The 20,576-nt window shown below is 36.1% G+C and overlaps 1 protein-coding gene across 3 annotated transcripts in view; it reads right to left on the minus strand.

Moving 5' to 3' along the window:
- LOC132796862 (potassium voltage-gated channel protein Shaker) overlaps nt 1-18,273 on the minus strand; it is a 202,983-nt gene extending 184,710 nt beyond the window's left edge. For 2 of the 3 annotated variants that reach the window (XM_060808194.1, XM_060808192.1), the window contains exons 1-2: nt 18,085-18,273; nt 14,244-15,220 (exon numbers count right to left, since the gene is read on the minus strand). The gene's annotated coding sequence lies outside the window, so the exon portion shown is untranslated. The remainder of the gene's footprint in view (nt 1-14,243; nt 15,221-18,084) is intronic. The other variant, XM_060808193.1, reaches the window with a different exon arrangement.
- Between the last annotated feature and the right edge of the window lie 2,303 nt (nt 18,274-20,576).

Raw genomic sequence — 20,576 nt, forward strand, 5'->3', positions numbered from 1 at the left:
TTGAGAGTACGTAAAACTTCGCAAGTAAATGTATAACAAAAGAGAATGCGGGTTCAGAGAAACAGTTGCTATTTAGCGATATGAGTATAGCGGAAGAAGTTGCTACTACTCATGTCGTAACGAAGAAGTTGCTAGTAAAAGTATATCGGAAGTAGATGCTACTTTGGATTCAATAAAATAGAAGAAAATTTCTATTAGGCGATCATTGTTGCATCGTTTTTACAATTGGAAAACAGCAAGCGAAAAAAATCGTTAGTAAACGCTAAGACGTTGCAACTACTGATTCAGAAGATGTTGCTTGAACCCAAGTGTTGAAGAGAAGAAAATTCTTGTTTAGATTATGCGAAAGCTATTAGTTAAATATGAGCAATTTTGTGTTAACTTATAATACTAAAATTACAGCTGACAATTTAACGCTTTACCCTCAGATTTTGCGTACTTCTTTTGAATTTCAACGTCATGTTATCCTTTGGACGTTTTTGGTAGGTATTTTTTGTATTCCAAAAGCAAACTTTAGTTTAAAGAACTTATTTGAGATATTATGTATTTAGAAAACCCCAAATCAGTATCTGCATTGTAGCTCTTGAACGACACTCAACTTTATATACATATAAAATGCATAAAACTTGCTAATAACACTTTAATCTGGTGGAAAAAAGTTCAAATAAAGTTTGACTAGAAATTCAATTAAAATGCTTTTACTATTACAAATTTAAGATGCTTGAATTGTTCAACTATCAATTGACTTGGTTTCGGCAGTTCATTGATACTCTCTGCTCTCGGCTTGGCTCTTGAGTTATTTGCTTAATACTTTTCGAGTGGAAACTATCGAACAATGGTAGCTCAAAGTTTGGCAAACTAATTGAAATGAAAGTTGCGGTCGCGCTTTAAATACTTTGACTGCACGAGATTGCAGAGCGAACGAGCGAACAAGCGTGCTTTAACTGCCGAACCTCACCTGGGCGTATACTTAACGTTTTCCAGCAGATTCTGTTAAATGGCGAGCACCTGCTCCTGCTGACGAAATGTGGGGCAATGAGGCGTGGCTTGACCTCAGAAAGAGAGAGAGAGAGAGAGAGAGAGAGAGAGAGAGTGTGTGGCAAAAGGAACAGCAATGGCAGCTGCGGCTGCTTACCGAAAATATTTGTACAAAGCAACTTCTTAAAAGCGAGCAACGAAAGAAAAAAAACATATTTATGCCAGCCTGACATGAATCTCTCTTTCTCTGTGTGTTTGTGTGTGATGCTGCTGCTGCTGTTGTAATCTAAACATTCCAGGGCACAAAGCATATGTATGTATGTATGTATGTGTGTACACACATATGTAGGTGTGAGTGTGTGTAATTTGAGCATCTGCACGTACGCAGCTCGAGTTGCAGGAGCAAGAGCAATAAAACAGAAAAATTTCACAAGCTGATGAAAAGGAAATGACCACAAATTGACGTCGCAATGTGCGCTCACACACACACACCCACACACGTACAAAGGGAGAGAGATAGATAGATACTCGCTGAACGATTTAACGTATTTAATTTCTAGCACACACACAGGCACACACACATATAGCGCTGTGGCATGAAGTCGAACAAGCGGCTCGATTCTTAACTCGGCACGATGGCGTGCCTAGAAAAGTTCAGCAAACCCTAACAACAATAACAACAACAACACACTGTCTCTTGCTCTTATACTCACTCGCTCTCACTCACTCTCTCTCTCTCTCTCAGACTTTGCGTGTGTTTGCCTGTTAGAAAATAATTAAAACTTTTCGTGATTTCGTGCCAGTAGCTGCGATTTTTCTCAATTTAAAATGAATTCTGGCAACAACACCAACAACTGTTGCAGCTGCCAGTTGGGTGTGTTTGCTTGTGTGTGTGTGAGAGAGAGAGAATCCTTCCCTTCCCTTCCATTCCCTTCGCTTGATCACCCGCCACTCACTAGTGATGCCACCCACAATGCTCACTTTTGATTAGTTATAGTTGTTGCTAATGTTGCTGCCGCTGTTGCTGCTGTTGCTGTTGCTGCTGTTGGCCCTGTTTACAACATTCGTGCAGCTTTTGATTAGCAGCAATTTTGTCGGTGTTGTTGCTGTTGTTGCACGAATAATCGACGCGCTTTCAAATCGCTTCCGCAACGTTTTCTCTCCTCTCTTTTTTTTTTTTTTTGCTGTGTGCGCCGAACATTTTTCGTTTTCTTTTGTGCCAATTTCAATTGATTTATTGATTGTGCGTGTCTGTGTATCTGACCTTAAAACTCCCCCAATTAAAACATTGCACCCAGCCAAAAAACAACAAAAATGCGATTTTTCGCAATTTGCACTCAATGCTTATTTTATTTGTTTTCTTGCTTGTTGTTGCTCGTTTTCTAATTCAACTAAAACGACGCCAACATTTCTCGCGCTGCTTTTGTTGCCCACCTCGTCTCATTCGAACTCTATAAATAACAAATATAATACAAAATAAATGCGCCCTCAAAATTGAAAATTATAGCTACGCAATATAACATATTAAATTGTTTAATACGCAAAGTGACGAAAATATAATATGAGAAAACCGATCAGTATTTTTTTATTTGACTTAAATAGTTTGTGATTCACATGATGCCTAATTTGTTACTTTGCTTGGCAATTTGGTATATTTCGGACTTAATAGCATAATTTGAGTGTAATAGTATTATTTACGAAATACAAACGTCGGTATATTTTGGCATTTCAGTCTATAAATTTGGTATATTTTAAGAATAATACCACTCTGTTTTGCCTTTATTTGACTGTAGCTTCTTTTATTTTAGTTTATCTTTGTTAAAGGTTTAAGTTGAATAGTTTGTGATTCAAATGCTGCCTTCCTTGTTACTTTTGTCTGGCAATCTGGTATATTTTGAATGCAATATGTAGTATATTAATATACTAAATACGCACTATTGTACATTTCGGTATTTTTTCAGTATATTAAATTTATTTTTTTAATATTTATATTTTAAGAATAAAACAGTTCCATTAGTTTGCTTGACAATCTGGTATATTGCGGACTTAATGTAAATCAAAATACCGAATATAGCTTACAGTATATTTCAGAAGAATAATATCACAATGTTTTGCTTTCATTGAAAATGGATTGCGAGTGTTTCACAGTCGAGCTAACTCGACTGTTGCTTTCTTACTTGTTGTCTTTTTTCAAAAAATCTTAGTTTCAATAATTGGTTATTTACATATGTACTATATACTTTTTAGTTACTTTTCTTGATAATCTGGTATATTTCGGACTCAGTGGTATATTTCGAATGTACATCGATGTACCGAATATAACCCATATTATATATTTCAGTATATTAATTTGGTATATTTTAAGAGTAATACCGCACTGTATTGCTTTCATTGAAAATGGGTTGCGAGTGTCTCACAGTCGAGCTCACTCAACTCTAGCCTTCTTACTTGTATTATTTTAGCTCAACTCTTTTAAATGTCTTTGTAAAATAGTTTATGATTCACATGTTGTCTATTAAGCTCTTATCTGCATTTCTTTCACATTCCATAATTTCACTGTCTATAAATAAATAGAAAATAAAATAATTTCATATATTATTTTTGCCTTCCTGCCTCATTATGATTTATGTTTATGCTTTACTGCTTAATACGAAATCGATACACTGACCATTTTATTTTCTTTTCTTTCCGTTTTTTTTTTGTTACGTGGGAAAGCCGAAGATTTCAAATCGTCGAAATTCTTTTTAGTGGATGAAATGAAAAAAGGGCAAGTGCAAAAATCGTTCGCACTTAATGCATTATTTTTGTTGTCACAGATGAAAATAGATTTTGGACTTTTGAGTACTTTCGGCAATTTGAGCTGGGTTTGAGTCATTCGTTTGGGTCATTCGTCTGGTTGTTAAAGTTGTCAACAATTATTTTGGTTGCTTCGCGATTTATTGCGACAGTTTTATGATGTTTTGCAGGGGAGTGAGAGGGGAGAGAGAGAGAGAGAGAGGTCAGCGTTTGAGCTGCTGTTTATCAATTGACACGCGCCTACTATAAAATGTATCTCGCAAAATGTTCGCTGGTCGTTGTTTGTTTGTTTGCATTTGTTGTTGTTGTTTGTTTACTGTTTGTTTTGCTGCTGCTGCTGCTGCTGCTGCTGTTGGTTGTGTTAGGGCCCTCGAGGCACTTTTGAGTGTGTGTGTCCTTCGCATTTTGGGCGCGACGACGACGACTAAACTCCTATAAATATCGTTGACGATTTATCAACATGTCTTTTGTCCGATGTGCGTGTGCGTGTGTGCGAGTGTGTATCTAATGCGCGTGGGCCTATAAAATAGTATCTATAAGATACGATACGATACAACACACACCAAAGTCAGCCGCTTGATCATCAGCATCGGCGTCGGCCCATTTTCAATTTGTTTGATTTCGGTTGCCAATTTTTGACTTGTTCTTATACCCATTCGAATTCATTATTATGCCATGTCACCTAAGTTAGCTAATATGCCCACTCGCCACTCGCCATTCATTCCACACCCCATTTTTGTTGGTCGTGAGCATATTTATTAATGAGCCCTCGAATATCATCGACGCGTCGAGCAACTAAACTCGTGAATCGCACTGATCCGTGGAATCAAATAGACATTCAGACACAAGAACATGTGTTCGATTCAACTCAGTGCCAACTGTGTCAGCGACATTTTGTTGTAGTTTTAGTTTTCTGTGGTGCTGGGAAAACCCCACAAGCAGTTTCTCTATATATAGTTATCACTGTTTAAGGTGAAGTTTACATAACTCCCAGCGGATTAATCTATGTGTGTCTTAATGCAGTTCTTGACATTTGTTTATATACTCGATCGATAGGGCTTCCAAATATTTACGAAAGTAAACGAAATTCTACAGGCGTCTTATATTTTATTTATATTCGATTTATACCTAATATACACAAATTACCATTAACAATATTTTCGATTGATGCTGAATCAGTACTTATTTAGTAATTAAAAATGTGGACGAATTATTGGCTTCTTTGACTTATATTTATATACCATTTATACCAAATATATATATACCTTAAAAATTCATATTTCCAAAATTCAGCATTAACAATATTTCTGATTTGTGCTGAATTAGTATTTAAATCTTTTTTCATCAATTGTCAGATTCTTGACTATAACATATTTCTAGATATATATGTGTACAATTTGTTAGTCTATGAAATTATTTACCCTTAATACTTTTTCTGATTTATGCCAAGTCAGCATTTATTTAATATTTCATAATCGATGAATGCAAACAAAAGCGAACCAGCTTTTTGATTAATTTTCAGTTACTTGGCTACACTTTTATGTTTATTGATAAACTATTTTTAGTAGTCTATGATATTATTTATAAAGTTCATCCTTAATAATATTTCCGATTTATGCTGAATCTGTATTTATTTAGTATGCATTTGAAGCATTTAAACGCACTAGCAATAAAATAAAATGATCGTCATTTGACTGAGAATAAAAAACTCTTGCCACAAGTGACAAAGTATAATGAAATTTGCATCTAAAAAAAAACGAACTAGGTTCAGCACTTGTAAAAGCAATATAAATTGCATCTGTTCGCTGGGAATTGGCGAGCAAGCCTTTTAATAGGATTAATCGAATAATATGATGAAAAAAATAATACTTAATGGTTTTATCCTCTCACCGCTTGAGATAACATGCTGCTGCTATGGCAGCCGCAAACGAATTACAAAAAAAGTGTCACTTTCCCCTTCCTTCCTTCCTTCTTTCCATTTGCCCCATTCGTTTGATTCTCTTGGCAAATACTCGTACTCGAATGCTGAAAGCAGAGTGCAATATTTTCATTTCATTTGCGCACACAAACACATGCTGACGTGTGTGTGTGTGTGTGTGAGTGTGTGTTAATTTGATTTCACCAAACTAAAGCACATCACAACCCCCGCCCCACACACACTCCCCCTCAGTGTGTGTGTGTGTGTGTGTGTTTTTGTAGGGCCTTGCTGACATTTTATGCATCGCCGCATTGCCGCAGCGTCGACTTATTAAATATGCAGAGTTGCCACAGTTTAAAAACCACACAATGTAAATCGCACAATTCAGCATAAAGTATACGACCTGGTGTCTGCCTGCAGCGCAGCGGGGGCGTAATATTGATGATTCACAAAAAGACAACAATTGCGGTTGCGGTCATACGCCTTAAATGCAAATAAATCGGTTCATAAAGCCAATGAATCGAATAGTGAGAAATTCCCCAACTACAACGTTGAACACTTTATTTGATTAAATTGCATAAATACTAAGTAAACATGATTTAGGTATGATGAATTGAAAACTATTTTAATTGGAAATCGCTAAATCAATTTGTGTGTTTACATCTGCCCTGCTCAAACTAAAACAAGCATCGAAGTGAATAATGTAAATAATCTTCCAACATCATTTAATTGCATTTGAATAGTGCAGAGTCAAGCATATTTCTGATGATTGCATTTCCAACAATACAGATGCCAATTAGTAATTCCATTATTCATAATACAAATTAAGAACTGTTATTCGATTTGTTAGTAGTTAACACAGCTTTGTACATTCAAGTTTAGTGTGTGTTTATTGTCTATTTTTGAATTCGCAAATGAATTGACTTCATTGACAATTTATACATTTGCAAATAAAAGTATTTTTTGTCTTTGGTTTTAATGTGAAGTGTGCTCATAGTGAAGTTAGTGTTAAGACACAAATTTAATGGAAAATGTTTAATACTTGACGAACTGAAGATTGACAAAGTAAGCTGCTAAAGAGTAAGAAAGCTACAAGCTTAACTGTGAAATACCTGCTAACCATTCGCACTAAAACACACAAAACAATACGGAAGAATAATACTCTTAAAATATATCAAATAAATATACTAACAAAATGCTAAAATGTACCGAAGGCTATGTTTGATATAACGACAAACTACAAACAATCAAATATACCATAGAGTATAAAACATACCAGATTGATAGACAGACAGATAGACGATATATATATAGATATATATGTATATAGTTTATGAATTCGGAGATGCCTTCTTCTATAATTATCATCTACGAGTGTGTAAGAGTGTGTTTAGTAGGATCTTATAATTAAAGTAGTCGGATGTGCTCAGTTGACATAGCCAAGCAGAAAAGCTTCACAAAGATTGTCCAGCTTGCTGGCGATTCTGATCAACAGCTGATTCACATTCCATAATTTCACAGTGTGTAAATAAATAGAAAATAAAATAATTTCATATTTTATTTCTGCCTTCCTGCTTCATTATAATTTATGTTTATGCTTTGCTGCTTAATACGAAATTAATACACTGATCGTTTTATTTTTTCGTTTTTATACACGCTACCGGCAGGAAATGTATGTAACAGGTAGAAGGAGGCATCTCCGACCCTATAAAGTATATTATTGATCAGCATCAACAGGCGATACGATCTACCAATGTCCGTCTCTCCGTATGAAATACAAGATCTCAGAGACTATAAGAGATAGAGCTATAATTTTTGACAGCATTTATTATGTTTGCACGCAGATGAAGTTTGTTTCAAATTTTTGCCACGCCCACTTCCAACAGCTGCTGCTACAATACCCAGATCAGAAATGCCAAAAAAAAACTTTGAACATATTTGTCTGAGAAAACCATAACCACACTTGTCATTTGCAATAGAATATCACAATATAAATAAAGTTAAATGTTATATGCTATTGCACTTAATTATGACTTTTAATTGAATTGCGCATTAAATTCACACACAAGTTGAGTAAGTGTTGTTGTTTTACTGCAATTTTATTTTATTCTTTCTCGCTCTCTCACTTTGGCAACAACAACGACAAAAAAAGTACACAAACCACCCCAATAAATTCAAACGCATTGAGACATCGGAACATCTACTCTAACAAATAAGCAAGTGCCTCTGTGCGATAGACACGATCAGCGAACACTTGCTTTGGCAACCAACTATCGCGCACTCGCTTGCACTCGCACAACAACATAGCGCTGCACTTCGAGGTCCCGTTAAAAGTATAGCGGAAGAAGTTGCTGAAACGGAAAACGATGCTAGTTCAGTGTATGTTAAGCTTCCCAAGTAAAAGTATAGCAAAAGGCGTTGCTCGAAGTGTGAAATAAAAGAGAATGCGAGTTTAGAGATAATGTTAAGCAGATGCAGTTACTATTTAGCGATATGAGTATAGCGGAAGAAGTTGCTACTACTTATGGTATAACAAAGCATTGCTACTAAAAATATAACGGAAAAGGATGCTACTTTTGATATTATAAGACAGATGAAATTGCTATTTACTTCTGCTGTTGTAAGTTCTAAGCCCGAAAACATTTCTACAATAATACAATACATTTCATAAAATAATGCAAGGTTCGATATTAGAAAATAGAAAACCTTACTCTGATCCTACGTAGTTGTAAATCATCATTAAAAGAAGGCGTTGAATTGCTATGGAATTATTTTGTACATATAATAGGATAAGTGGATAGTAATCACTAAAAGACGTTGCTACAACATATGTTAAAATAATAGCAGAAGACGTTGATCGATTACAAGGAGACGCTAGAGACTTTAAGCAGAAAGGAAATCTAGTTCAGAATATGAAAAGCGGCAGTTATTGTTAGTTATCACTTATAGTAGAGTGCAGTAGCAGACATACTCGATGACAAGAAGAGAAACCAGTTGCCAAACTAACAGAAGAAGTTTATTTAATTTGCTAAGGTGTGTAAGTGTGTGTGTGTTTATAGAAATTTGCAAAGGAACATTTATGATATTAAAGGTTAGCCAGCAATTAGACCAAATATGTATTCTTGATTACTTAGTGAATATACATATATGTATATAGTATATAATCTATTTCCACATCGCCGTGTTTACTTCGAGTTTCACCTTCAACCTTATCAACGACCTCATGTCTGAGTGCCAAATGCATCTTATACAATCTGAGATCGATAGTTTGCCAATCGTTGATTTTAATTGAATATGCGGTAAATGAAATAAAATTAAGTTGAAAAAGAAAATGCAAAGCAGATCATTGCTTAACATGCCCTAGACATGTACTAGACTCACCTAGCCAACCTTTTTTTTATGCATGTTATGTATCTTTGATGTTATTTACCCTACTTTGCCCTATATCTCTCACCCTCTGTTTCTGTTTCAGTTTCTGATTCTGTTTCTCTTTCACTCGAAGTCTGTGCATATACTCGTATCTTCCCCTTTTTCTGTGTTTTTATGTTAAATAAATTAGCTGTTTTAACCGAAATGCACAAAAGCAAGTAAAAGTGCACAGCAGCAAGAGCAGCAGCCATCACGACTGTCGGATGCCCTCTGCACATTGCGTATACGTCATGCGCACCAGTTGATTTATTCCGCCAGCTTGGCAGATTGATTGCAATGGGTTCATCAGAGCCAGTTTGTGCCATTTGATGGGGCCAGGGTATGCAAAAGAAAATTGAAAGCATGCGAAACGACAAAAAACAACGCGACTCTCGCACATAAAAAACTCGAATGCAAATAAAAATAGAAAATAGTGTAAAATGCAGGCAGTGAAATGAATGCAGCTGGCGATGTGACTTCGTGGCAGCAACATTAGCAACATCAGCAACTGCAGCAACAACCATAAAATTAAAAATAAAACTTACATAAATTTAGAAGCGGCGGCGGCAACAGAAACGGCAGCATTGGCTGTCATTATGTCGTAGTGCTCCCAAAATGTTTTTTATTTTTGGACAACCACGACAACAACAACAACAACGACTATGACAACAATAACAAGTTGAATAGTGCATTTTAACCACTCTGCAACTCTTTTGCAGCCATATCGAAAATCCAAATTGAAATAGATGCAGAGAACTTCAAGTTGGGGTCAAATGCTCAACTGGCTAGCTGTTAACCTGGTTAACTGTTTAACCAGTTAACAAAGCATACAGCAAACACACACAGAAAGAGAAAGAGATAGAGAGAGAGAGAGAGAGAGAGAGAGAGAGAGAGAGTGAGACGAGCCGAGTTTGGTTCATATATTTTTCGCTGTAAGCAACTAAAGCCACAACAGTCAAACAACTTGTCGTTGTCTTTGCCATTGACATAGCTAACAACAACAACAACAACAACTGAAGTAACAGCAGCAGCAGCAGTACCAACAACAACAACAACAATAAAAGCAACAACCGCGAATGCTATTAGCAAAAGAAACAGTCGGCACTTGTCGACATGACTCGAGCAGGATGAGTTTAAGCAATGCGAAGCAGCTTCCATGCAACTCTGCGTAGAAACGCTTCTGTGAACAAGTGTGTGTATATATATGTGTGTGTGTGCGTCTGCTGCCTCTCCATGTGTGCGGGTGCTCGGAGTGGAGTGGAGTAGAATGGAGTGAACTGGAGTGCCTTGGAGTGGGGTCGTGAACACTACTACTGACAGTCACAGCCATTGGGATGCTTACTCTAAAATTCCAGGCACATACACACAATAAGCAGTTGGCAGCCAGGCAGCCAGGCAGGCAGCAGGCAGTAGGATGCCAGGCGATGTCGATGAGAACAAAACAGTGAAACACTGAAATACCGTAAGACCGAGAGACAGCAAGACTCCAGCGGGTCATAAAACTGTGCGAGCGGGGCTTGTTATACCCCACAGAAAAACATGTTGCTAAGAGCGGATATGCCACGCTTGCAACAGACTTCAAAATCAAATAAAATACAAGAAAATGTAATCAAAAAGAATTCATTAAACATATGAAATTATATAAACTAAATAAAAATAAAACTAAACAGCAAAATAAAATAAAAACAACATGAAATAAAATCAAATCAAATGAAAGAGAATGGAATGAAATGAAATAAATTATTTCAATATTACTATAAAAAAGAAAATTAGTCACAAACATTAAATTAAAATAATTTGAAATTAATCGAACTGAAATGAAATGATGTGAAATAAATCAAAAGAAAAGAAATACAATATTTAAAAAAAAAGGAAACCAATTGAAAATAAAAAAAAAGAATTAAAACCAAATATAAGCGAAAACGATCAAAATACAATAAAAAATATGAAATAAATAAAAAAAGTAAATAGAATACAAAACAGACATATAGTAGAGCAAATAAATAAATAAATACAAATTAGAGTATTATACACATAAAATTATAGTCTAACATTATTAGCATTAATCTCAAGCAAACACGTGCTATAAAATCTCAAGACTATTCCAAAATAACACGATATTGAGTTCAAAACAGAAATCTTATGATGTTAGATGTGCCTTACTATTTAGATAAACAATAACAATAATAAAAAGAAAGTGAGAAGTGTTGAAATTATTAAATATTGCTTAAGTGGCAAATAAACCATTTCAAGAAATTTAAAATTAGAGAGCCTCAAAATAAATATTCCCAAACTGGAGAAAATGATTCTTGATTATTATTCTTCTTGCCTTCCAGCGTATCTTCGTGTCGAGTTGTGCTCGCTTGAATACACTTTACTAACTTATTATTGTTGCTCTTTGTCGCTGAATGGGAATGGGAAAAGGGAAGCAACAGCAGCTGTAAAGGGAGAAGGAGTAGAGCCAGCAGCAGCTAAGGCAAGGCAAGGCAAGGCAAGGCAAGGCAAGACTGACATAGCATTGGAATGGGATTTTGGAGTCGTATTTTGGATTCGCCTGGCTGCTAGCTGCTGGCTGTTGATGCTGGTTGCTATATCTGAGGATGTAAATGGAGCTGGAGCTGGAGCTGTAGCTTGTCTGATGGTGGCTGGCTCCAGCTGCGCGCAGCGTACAGCTCGACGAGCGTTGGGGCAAATTAAATACAGGAAGTTTGCGAAGGCGCATAAAGGCGAACGAAGACAACAACAACAACAACAACAACGAGGAGAGCAGCAGCAGCAAAATAACATATAATAATAGAAAAGAAATGCGCAAAGGACACAACTGTTCAGAGAATTCGCACAATTTGAAACGAGCCCCAAAACAAAACAACCGAAAAACAAAATACAGAAAGGGAAACATTTTCCAAATGTTGTTGCAGTTTTCTTCCTTTTGCGACGGATGGAATTGGGGGCGTTTTCTTTTTTTTTTCCTTTCAATGTTTGTAGCCCCAACAAATTTGCACACAAAGAGACTTTCATAAAACATAAGCAAAGCCACTGTTCACATGTGAATTCCAGTTTCTGTCTCTGTCTGTAAGTGTATCTCTCTCTCTCTCTCTCTCACTCTGTGTGTGTGTGTGTGTGAACTGGACACACAAAATGTTTATGAGCACTTTAGCTGGCCACTGTCCGTTGTTGTGCGGTCCCCGACCGCCCATCATCAACATCATTCACATTTACGACGGCAACGAAGAGCGAAGAGCAAAGAAAGAGAGAGAGAGAGAGAGAGGCTGAAGCTGGAGTCAGAGCGGCTGTTGCTTCTACAATGTGCGCGCCCGTTAAGGCACGCCCTCCACGCCCCGCCTCCCGAAAAACTGGCAAGCTGGCAAGCAGATACCGCCAAACAGATCCAATCCGCCTCTTGTTGGCCATGGGCCAAGCAGCGACATTGCCTCCGGGGCTTTTGCTTCTTTATTATTGTCAATGATTTGCTTTTGGGCTCATAAAATGCAAGCAAATTGAATTTTTTTGTCATTGTTGTTGTCGTTCCTTTTTTGCTGCGGGGCTTTTCGCTTTCGAGCACGTGACGTATGCTTAATTATGTTATACACATTGCGCATACAACAAGGTGTACCGCAGCCCAACATTAAACTAGCCAACGATGATGATGCCTCAATATTGAGCATATTCTATATAATTTCCACATTTAAATAGCTTATATCGAAGAGGAAAGAATAAATAGAATCGGACTTCATTTCTAGCTACGATGTTCGATTTCTTAAGGGAAATATCCGTATTCTGTACACTTTCTTCCACATTATATAATTATTATTATATAACTTCAATCCTATTATATAACTTCAATCTAGCCAGAGACCCGCACTAAAAAATCAACATTTTGGTTTTAGTATTTCGCATTTTCATCTTAAAGTGAGAAAACATATTTGTTGCCGCCAAAAATGTTTTTATAATTTAAAAAATACTTAATCAAAGTTTCAAATATTAAATGGAGAGCAACATCGTAAGCGTCTGTAATGAAACAGAATTATTTCTGTATTTTATGTTAACCAACGTTATGAAAAATTTTATCGATAGATCGATTGAATATTAGGTATTAACGTAAGAACACGCAGTATTTTAAGTTCTCTCTCGCCCTTTATCTCTCTCTCCTTCTCTTTCTTTCTCCCTGGCTAGTTTATATATAATATACATAAGGACAATTTATGAACTTTGTATAAAAATAAAAGAAGAGTTTGTGTTCTAGTGCTCTACAAATAAAACCTTTTTGCAGCAACAATGTCTTTATTTCAAGAACATTTAATAAACAACTTAATTCCTGTTAATAAGAAAACCAAATCGAAAGCTTTTAAGGCCATAAATCTTATTAGATGATAAAATTAAGAAATCTACAGTCGAGTGTGTTCGACTGTGAAATATTCATTTAATAATGATCATTTTGAATAAATGCAATATAGCGTGATATTAATTTGTAAAATATACCGAAGTATATATATATACTTAGAATATACCAAAGACTATATTTGGTATATTGAAAAAAGTATATTGGTATAGTACTACATTCTGGTGTATTTTGAACGCAGTATTCAGCTTGGCTATCTGAGCTATGAACATCAAAATATAAAACCTTTATAAGAATTTCGATGGATATGAAAATGCTGTAATGTAAATCTAGTATATTACGTCTTTTTTGAAATTTTTCAGAATAATTTTTTTAGTTTTAAGAATTTAATCTTAAATTGGTCTTATTTAAGTAACACCATTTTTAAGATGAATGTTCTTGATTTTAGAAACTGGTCTTTTTTTCAGTGCATGTTATCTGCGCTACTTTACTTGACTCTAAAGTTAAGTTAATACCTTTATATTATTACTTAACTTATATAAAATAAACGAAATATAAAAATATCTATAATAACTGTTGAAACTTCTTTGATCTTAATTGAGTTTTGATATTCATTTCAAGATACGATTTTCGATTTCTTAAATGAAATAAACTAAATTAACCTTTATGATTTCCACATTTAAAAAACTACTGAAATTTGCCAATTTTATGTCGAAACAGAAATAAATTTAATTTCAAGTTACAATGTTCGATTTCTAAACTGAATTAAAGCCAGTAATAAAGCTTTGTTAGCATTGTACTCACCTTAGTGCATTGTTGTGACGTAGTTGACGTTCGTAGCTTGTTATATAATAATATATTACTATAATATAGAGATTGCTATTTGTGTGTATGTGTTAGGTAAGTATTACCAGCTGTTATCAATTATATATGTATGCATATAGTAAGTTTCGATTCGAATAGCATAAAGAACGAAAACGGAAATTGTATACAGAGAGTTTCGATTGCGAATCTATAGATCATATTATATATACACGATATATCTTGATGCGCGCTCTCTTCTTTTTTGTTGAGGGGAAGGGGTCGTGCTTTTCCTTTGATATTAGTTAGTTTTCACTTTGACTTTTGCTTGTTGTTGTGATGTGGGCGAGATTAGCATCTTCATTATCATTTTCATCGACATTATTTGCATTTGCATTCAGATTATTCCAATTATTTCTTTGGCTGCACGTCACAAATAACAACGTAAAAAAAATGTTGAAAAAAATACATATGACTATGTATTGGTGCTCACTCATTCACACGCACACATACACACTCTCAGACACACACACACACACACGCAGAGAACACCAATACAAAGACATGCGCGAGTTCGCGTTCGCGTTCGCGTTCACGATATTTAATTTGAAATTGTTGCGTTAGAATTCGATTTGATTTGGGAAACGTAATCGAATTGCATTCGAGACTCGCGGTGATTACGATTATATTTTCCTCAATTATCATTTGATTTTTGTTGTTGTTGCTGTTGATGTTGCTGTTGCTGCTGCTGCGACGTTAATCATCATTTGCAATTATTTATTTGCAAATTACATTTGCTGGCTAATCGCGATTGTCCTGTCTATGAATGTCCTCATCCTCATCCTTATCTCGGACAGCTCTTCCAGCTCATTTACCCCAAAAAACTGTGCTCCGTCTGGCTTTGGCTTTGGCTTTGACTTTGCCTTTGATATCAGCGTTTTTTCAGTTGTCTCTGGGCCGCGTTTGTGGTTTTCAAAATGCTGCAATGGCAAACGGAGAGTAGAAAAAAAGAAAAACGGAAATTTTTGTATTATCGGTTTTCAATAAATTTGCAACAAAATGAGGCAAATTGTGCACGCGGATATAATTTCTCCCTCTCTCTCACTCTCTCATCTCACACATTCACTCACACTCTCTCTCTCTCTCTCTTCCTTCTCGCTGTACATGTTTGTGAGAGTTGCGTTCTATGTACATTTCTTTTTTAAATAGATATTCTAAGCAAGTAATTGCCCATTTAGCAAGCTCCCCTCCTGGCCATGACTAGGACGCTTTCTTGCTGGCTCCCACCTCAGGTACACATTTTTAATTGAATTTAAGTATCTTTTTTAATTAGAACTTTTCAAGCATTCGCCAGCTCCTTTTCGTTTCGTTTCGCTTCGTTTGGTTTCTTTGTTGCTGTTTTGTGTTCCTCTCAAGTTCGCATTTTCAATTTTGTATTCCTTTTAACTGAATACGAAATTGCTTTGAATTGGCTTAGAAATGTTACCCCTTTTTTCTCGGAGTTGTCGTGCCGATTGTAAAAGCTTTTTAAATTCTCTTTCAATATTTTTATTCGCTGCTTTTTGGTACTCCTCATCACTTCTTGAACAATCTGTCTCTCTCGCTTCTTTTCTCTCGCCATTCTTAAATTTGATAGCTTAATTTTCCTTTGCTTTCTCTCTCTCTCTCTCTCTCTTCTCTCTCTCTCTCTCTCTCGTTATCCTCAACTTGTATAGCTTCGTTCTTCAGTTTCTTTCTATTTATTTTCCTCGCAATCTTTTAAATCTTTGTTTTTTTCCGTTCTCTCGATATCGTTACCTTTGATATCTTCGTTCTTCCGTTTCTTTCAATTTCTTTTTCTCTCGCTATCCTCAACTTTTATATCTTCGAACTCTCTTTTCTTTCTCTTTCTGTTTCTCTCGCTATCCTTAACATTTATACCTTCGTTCTTCTGTTTCCTTTTCCTCGATATCCTTAACTATTATAGCTTCATTCTTCATTTTATTTCTCTATCTCTCTGTCGCTATCCTTTACTTGTATAGCTTCGTTCTTCTCAACTTTCTAACTTTCCTAAACTTTTATATCATCGTTTTTTTGTTTCTCTTGCGAATCACATTCTAAGCAATTTAGCATAACTTTTGGTCTCTAATTCTCTGTCTTTCTATTCTCTTTTTCTTCTCAATTTGTTCTACGTATTCTTCCTCATTCGTTTACCCTCTTTTCGCCATTACAACTTTCGCTGTACTTTTTGCTTCTTGCTGCAACTTTCTTGCCACTTTTCCGTTTGTTGTTCTTATTTAAATCTGAAGCTAAAGCTGAGGCTTTTGTTTCCATTTCCCGATTCACATCTGTTATTTAAAACTATTTACTCTTTTAATATTTTTTGCATTACGCCAACTAATTTGCATTAGCTAAGATTGACTTTGATTGGAGTACATACTTTCTTTACTTTCTTATTGCAATTTCGTTTTGTCTCGTTTCTTGTTAAGCATTAAATGCACAAGCATGTTCTGATCCTTGAGCATCCTTTTTACCATTCTCTTGCATAGTTTTTCATTTTATTTTCGTTTTTTTTTTTTGTGTAGCCAATTTACTTGCTTGCCCTTTGCCTAAGTAACAGTCGTAGTTGAACTTTCCATTTGCTTAGCATCTTCCATCTCTCTCTTTCTACTTTTCTCGCTATTCCTTTCTCTATCGCTTTCTTTGCTTCCCCTTCTTCTTGTTGTAGCTACCCCTGCTGAGGCTTGGCTCTTTTGCTTAATGTTCTTCACAAGGCTTTTAAACTTGTCATGCATATTGATATAAGTAAGTTGAATTCGCCCTGCGGGCTTGACACTGTCAGCACATTCTAGCAAAAGCAACCACCGCGTACTCCCCTTCCCCTCTCCCTTCCCCCATTCCTTATAGCCATACTCAGTTATCAGTACTGTGCCGAATTTACACACTCAACGAATATCTCTCGCATTGCTCTCCCTCTCTTTGTCTCGGGTAGAGAATTCGTATCGTAATTTAAGTGAAATTTCAACTGGAGCCCCGCGGTGGAAAGACGCCTTTGACTTTAGCTTCAGCTTGACTTTTGTCTCTGCTTGCCTCTGCTTCCTCTATGTACTACTTGCAGCAACTTAAGACCTTGTTCTCATACCTCAAATTTAAAATTTAAAAAATATACATATGTATACGAATGCATCACACACATATGAATATATATATATATATTATTTGAAATTGAATCTGCGCCTGGCTTTTGTCTCATAATTGCCTCTCTGCAACAAAATGGCGAACTTGACTGATGCTTGCCACATACCAACACCAACACCAACACTCACATACACACACACACATACGTACGCACATGTAAGTATAAGCAAATTTCAAGGACATTTCAAAATGGCTTTGCGCAAAACGCCAGCAATTTCTTCATAGACCAAAACCAGAAAATATAAAAAAAAACAATAACAACAAAAACAAAAAAAAAACAAAAAATTGTTTTATAATATTTCACATCTGATTGTCATAAAACCGAAACACACATAAACACACTGTGAACTATGCCTATGTTTTATATGTCCATAATCTATATAGATTGTTCCTCAATATGACAAACATTAGCTTTTAACGATGCGACGACGACGACGACGACACCTTCGAAAATCATTGAAAATTTTTGAATTTTTGGATTTACGTCACAAAAGTTTTATCGCTCTTTAAATACTAATTAAAGGCAAATCGAAATACACAACAGATTTCGGTGATTCCAATGTGTGACCGCCAAAACAAAAAAAAAAAAACATACACAAATAAAAAAAAAAATATATGATATTGGGGGCGAGATTATAGCTTATAAATACTCGATTGTGGCACCTACCTCATGGAGCACAGCAAGCAGACGTTCTCAACAAAATGACAAAAAAAAACTATTGTTTAAGGATGCACGCGATATAGACTTGAGTGCAGCATAAAGTTAAAATCTTTGTAGATACACCGAAAAAAAAGATGTGCATAAATTGAGGATATCGAAAAGAAAGAAGATTTTGTTTTGTATTTTTCTTTTTTTTTTTGGTTCGGTTTTTTTTCGTTTCCTCTTTTAGATAGTTCTTATAAACCGTTAGGCGCTATGCAAATGAGCTTTGCTTCTCATGCGTTGCAAGCTCTGTTGCACGACGATAATGACCACGGGCAGCAACGGCAACGACGACGACGACGACCGCGATGGCGATGGCGATGGCGATGGCGACGGCGTTAGGCGGAAAAGAGCGACTCGCGGCGACGGCAACGGCGACGGTGTTTGGCGGCGATTGGCTGCTGTGAGCTCTACCTACAACATACGAAAAAAAAAATAAAACACACACACACACAGACACACACGCAGAGAAAACGGATGCGAGAGCACGGCTTGATGGGCTCAATTGGCTCGACAGGCTTTAAGGCTCAGGCTCGACGGCACTGCGGCTCAAGCTCAACGGCTCGACAGCTCAGAGCTGGCTGCTGCTCGGTGTTGCTCGCTGCTGCTACTGCTGCTGTTGCTGTTGCTGTTGCTGTGGTTGCGATTTGCTGCTGCTGTGTTTTGCGTGGCGTTGCGTTGCGTTGGCGTTGCGTTGCGTTACGTTGCGTTACGTTGCGTTGCGCGTTCGCGGCTCTGAACATCGCGGCGTATACCCAACGACTATTTGGCCACTGACGCAGCGGACACGCTGGAGACCGCGCTGCAGGTTCGGCAAACGCACGACGGACGCTGAGCGAATCCGAAACCGACAAAATTGGCATCCGAACTCGTTATCCGAATGCAGTCGCAGTCGCCAAACGCTGTCGACGTCGACGTCGCTGTTGCTGCTGCTGCTGCTGTTGATGTCGCAGCCGCAGCCGCAGCGCTACGACGCAGCTGATGATGATGCTTTCACCTTGAGCTTTTTTACTTTTATCCAAATGCGAATTTACAGCTTCGTAATTACCAGCATCATCGTCATCATCATCTTCTCTTCGTTTTCGTTTTCGTCGTCGTCGTACGTTTTCGACTTCGAAAGCTTCGATGCCTATGGCGCCAAAAAGCTCTCGCGTCGCAGCGTGCCAGGGTATAAAAAAATCAACAGCGCAAATTGAAGGTCAACTGTGCTGTTCTGTGTGCTGTGTGCTTTCGAGCTAGAAAAGCACAACAATCCAGCTGTTGCCGCTGCTGCAAGTGTATGCGAAGTATGGCACCAACCGAGAATGTGTCAAAATGCCGGCCGAGCTTTCAGCGTGCCAAAAAGGACGGGAAGTACTACATACTCTATGTATGTATAAATGGGGCAACGCAACGCGGCAACGGACTGCAGCGCAATTTCGAAATTCCAATTCCATTCACAACAAATTTGAAGCGAAAGCTTGCTGCAAAAGCTGCAGCTCAGCGCAAGTTGAAAGCTATGTGCAGCAGCACCCAAAGAGTTGAATGGAGAACTTTTACCAATAAAAGAATAAACGAATAAAAAATATAACTATTGCTTTTTAGTACGACATGATTTTTAACAATTGTCAAATAATTATGAGAAATTAAATAAGTTCTTTTTACTTTTACAGAAATTAGCCAGATCGTCATATAATGTTTTAGTCTCAAATGAAAAACAAATAACAATGAACACTTATAGTATATTTTTTAAAATAATACATTACCAGTAAATCAATCTAAAAATAAATGAATAATTCTTTAAAATACTATATAAAATTATAAATTTTTTGTTTAAGCAAAATTTATGATAAATTGAAATATAATATTCAAGTACAATATTAAAATATTAGAATTTTGAAATAAATAATATTACAGTAATAGTCCATTTTTTAACAATTATCCAATAAATATTGAAAATTTTAATTATTTTTCTTGTACTAGCATAAAAATATTATATATATTCTGTTACCTCTTCCAATTTAAATTATTCTAAAAATACTATAATATTATCAAATTGTAATAATAAAAAGGATAAAATAATTATCACAGGAAAAAATAACTATTTTTAGTATAACCGAATTTTTCCAACCGAACTTTTCGAGTTTAACCAAAATAAATTGTTATATTTTGGAACGACAATTATGAATTAAAATTAACAAAAATTAATTATTTTTCTTGTAAATATATTTTGTGTTACCTCTTTCAATTTAATTTAGGAATGTGTAAAAAATAAAGAAACAAAATGAATTTCATTCACGGCACTTTAAATTTTTTTGGACTCTAATTGGAGCTTTTGTGAAAAGCCCAAAAGCTGAGGAGTTGAAAAGCTCTCGACGAATTGTGTTGGCTGCTATGACACCAGCTGGTTTGCTTATAACGGTTACTTGGCAAATCGAGAAGTAAATAAAATCAACAGTTGCCAAGCAAAGTCCATC

The sequence above is a fragment of the Drosophila nasuta genome, chromosome X (assembly GCF_023558535.2).
Source record: "Drosophila nasuta strain 15112-1781.00 chromosome X, ASM2355853v1, whole genome shotgun sequence".
Taxonomy (NCBI): domain Eukaryota; kingdom Metazoa; phylum Arthropoda; class Insecta; order Diptera; family Drosophilidae; genus Drosophila; species Drosophila nasuta.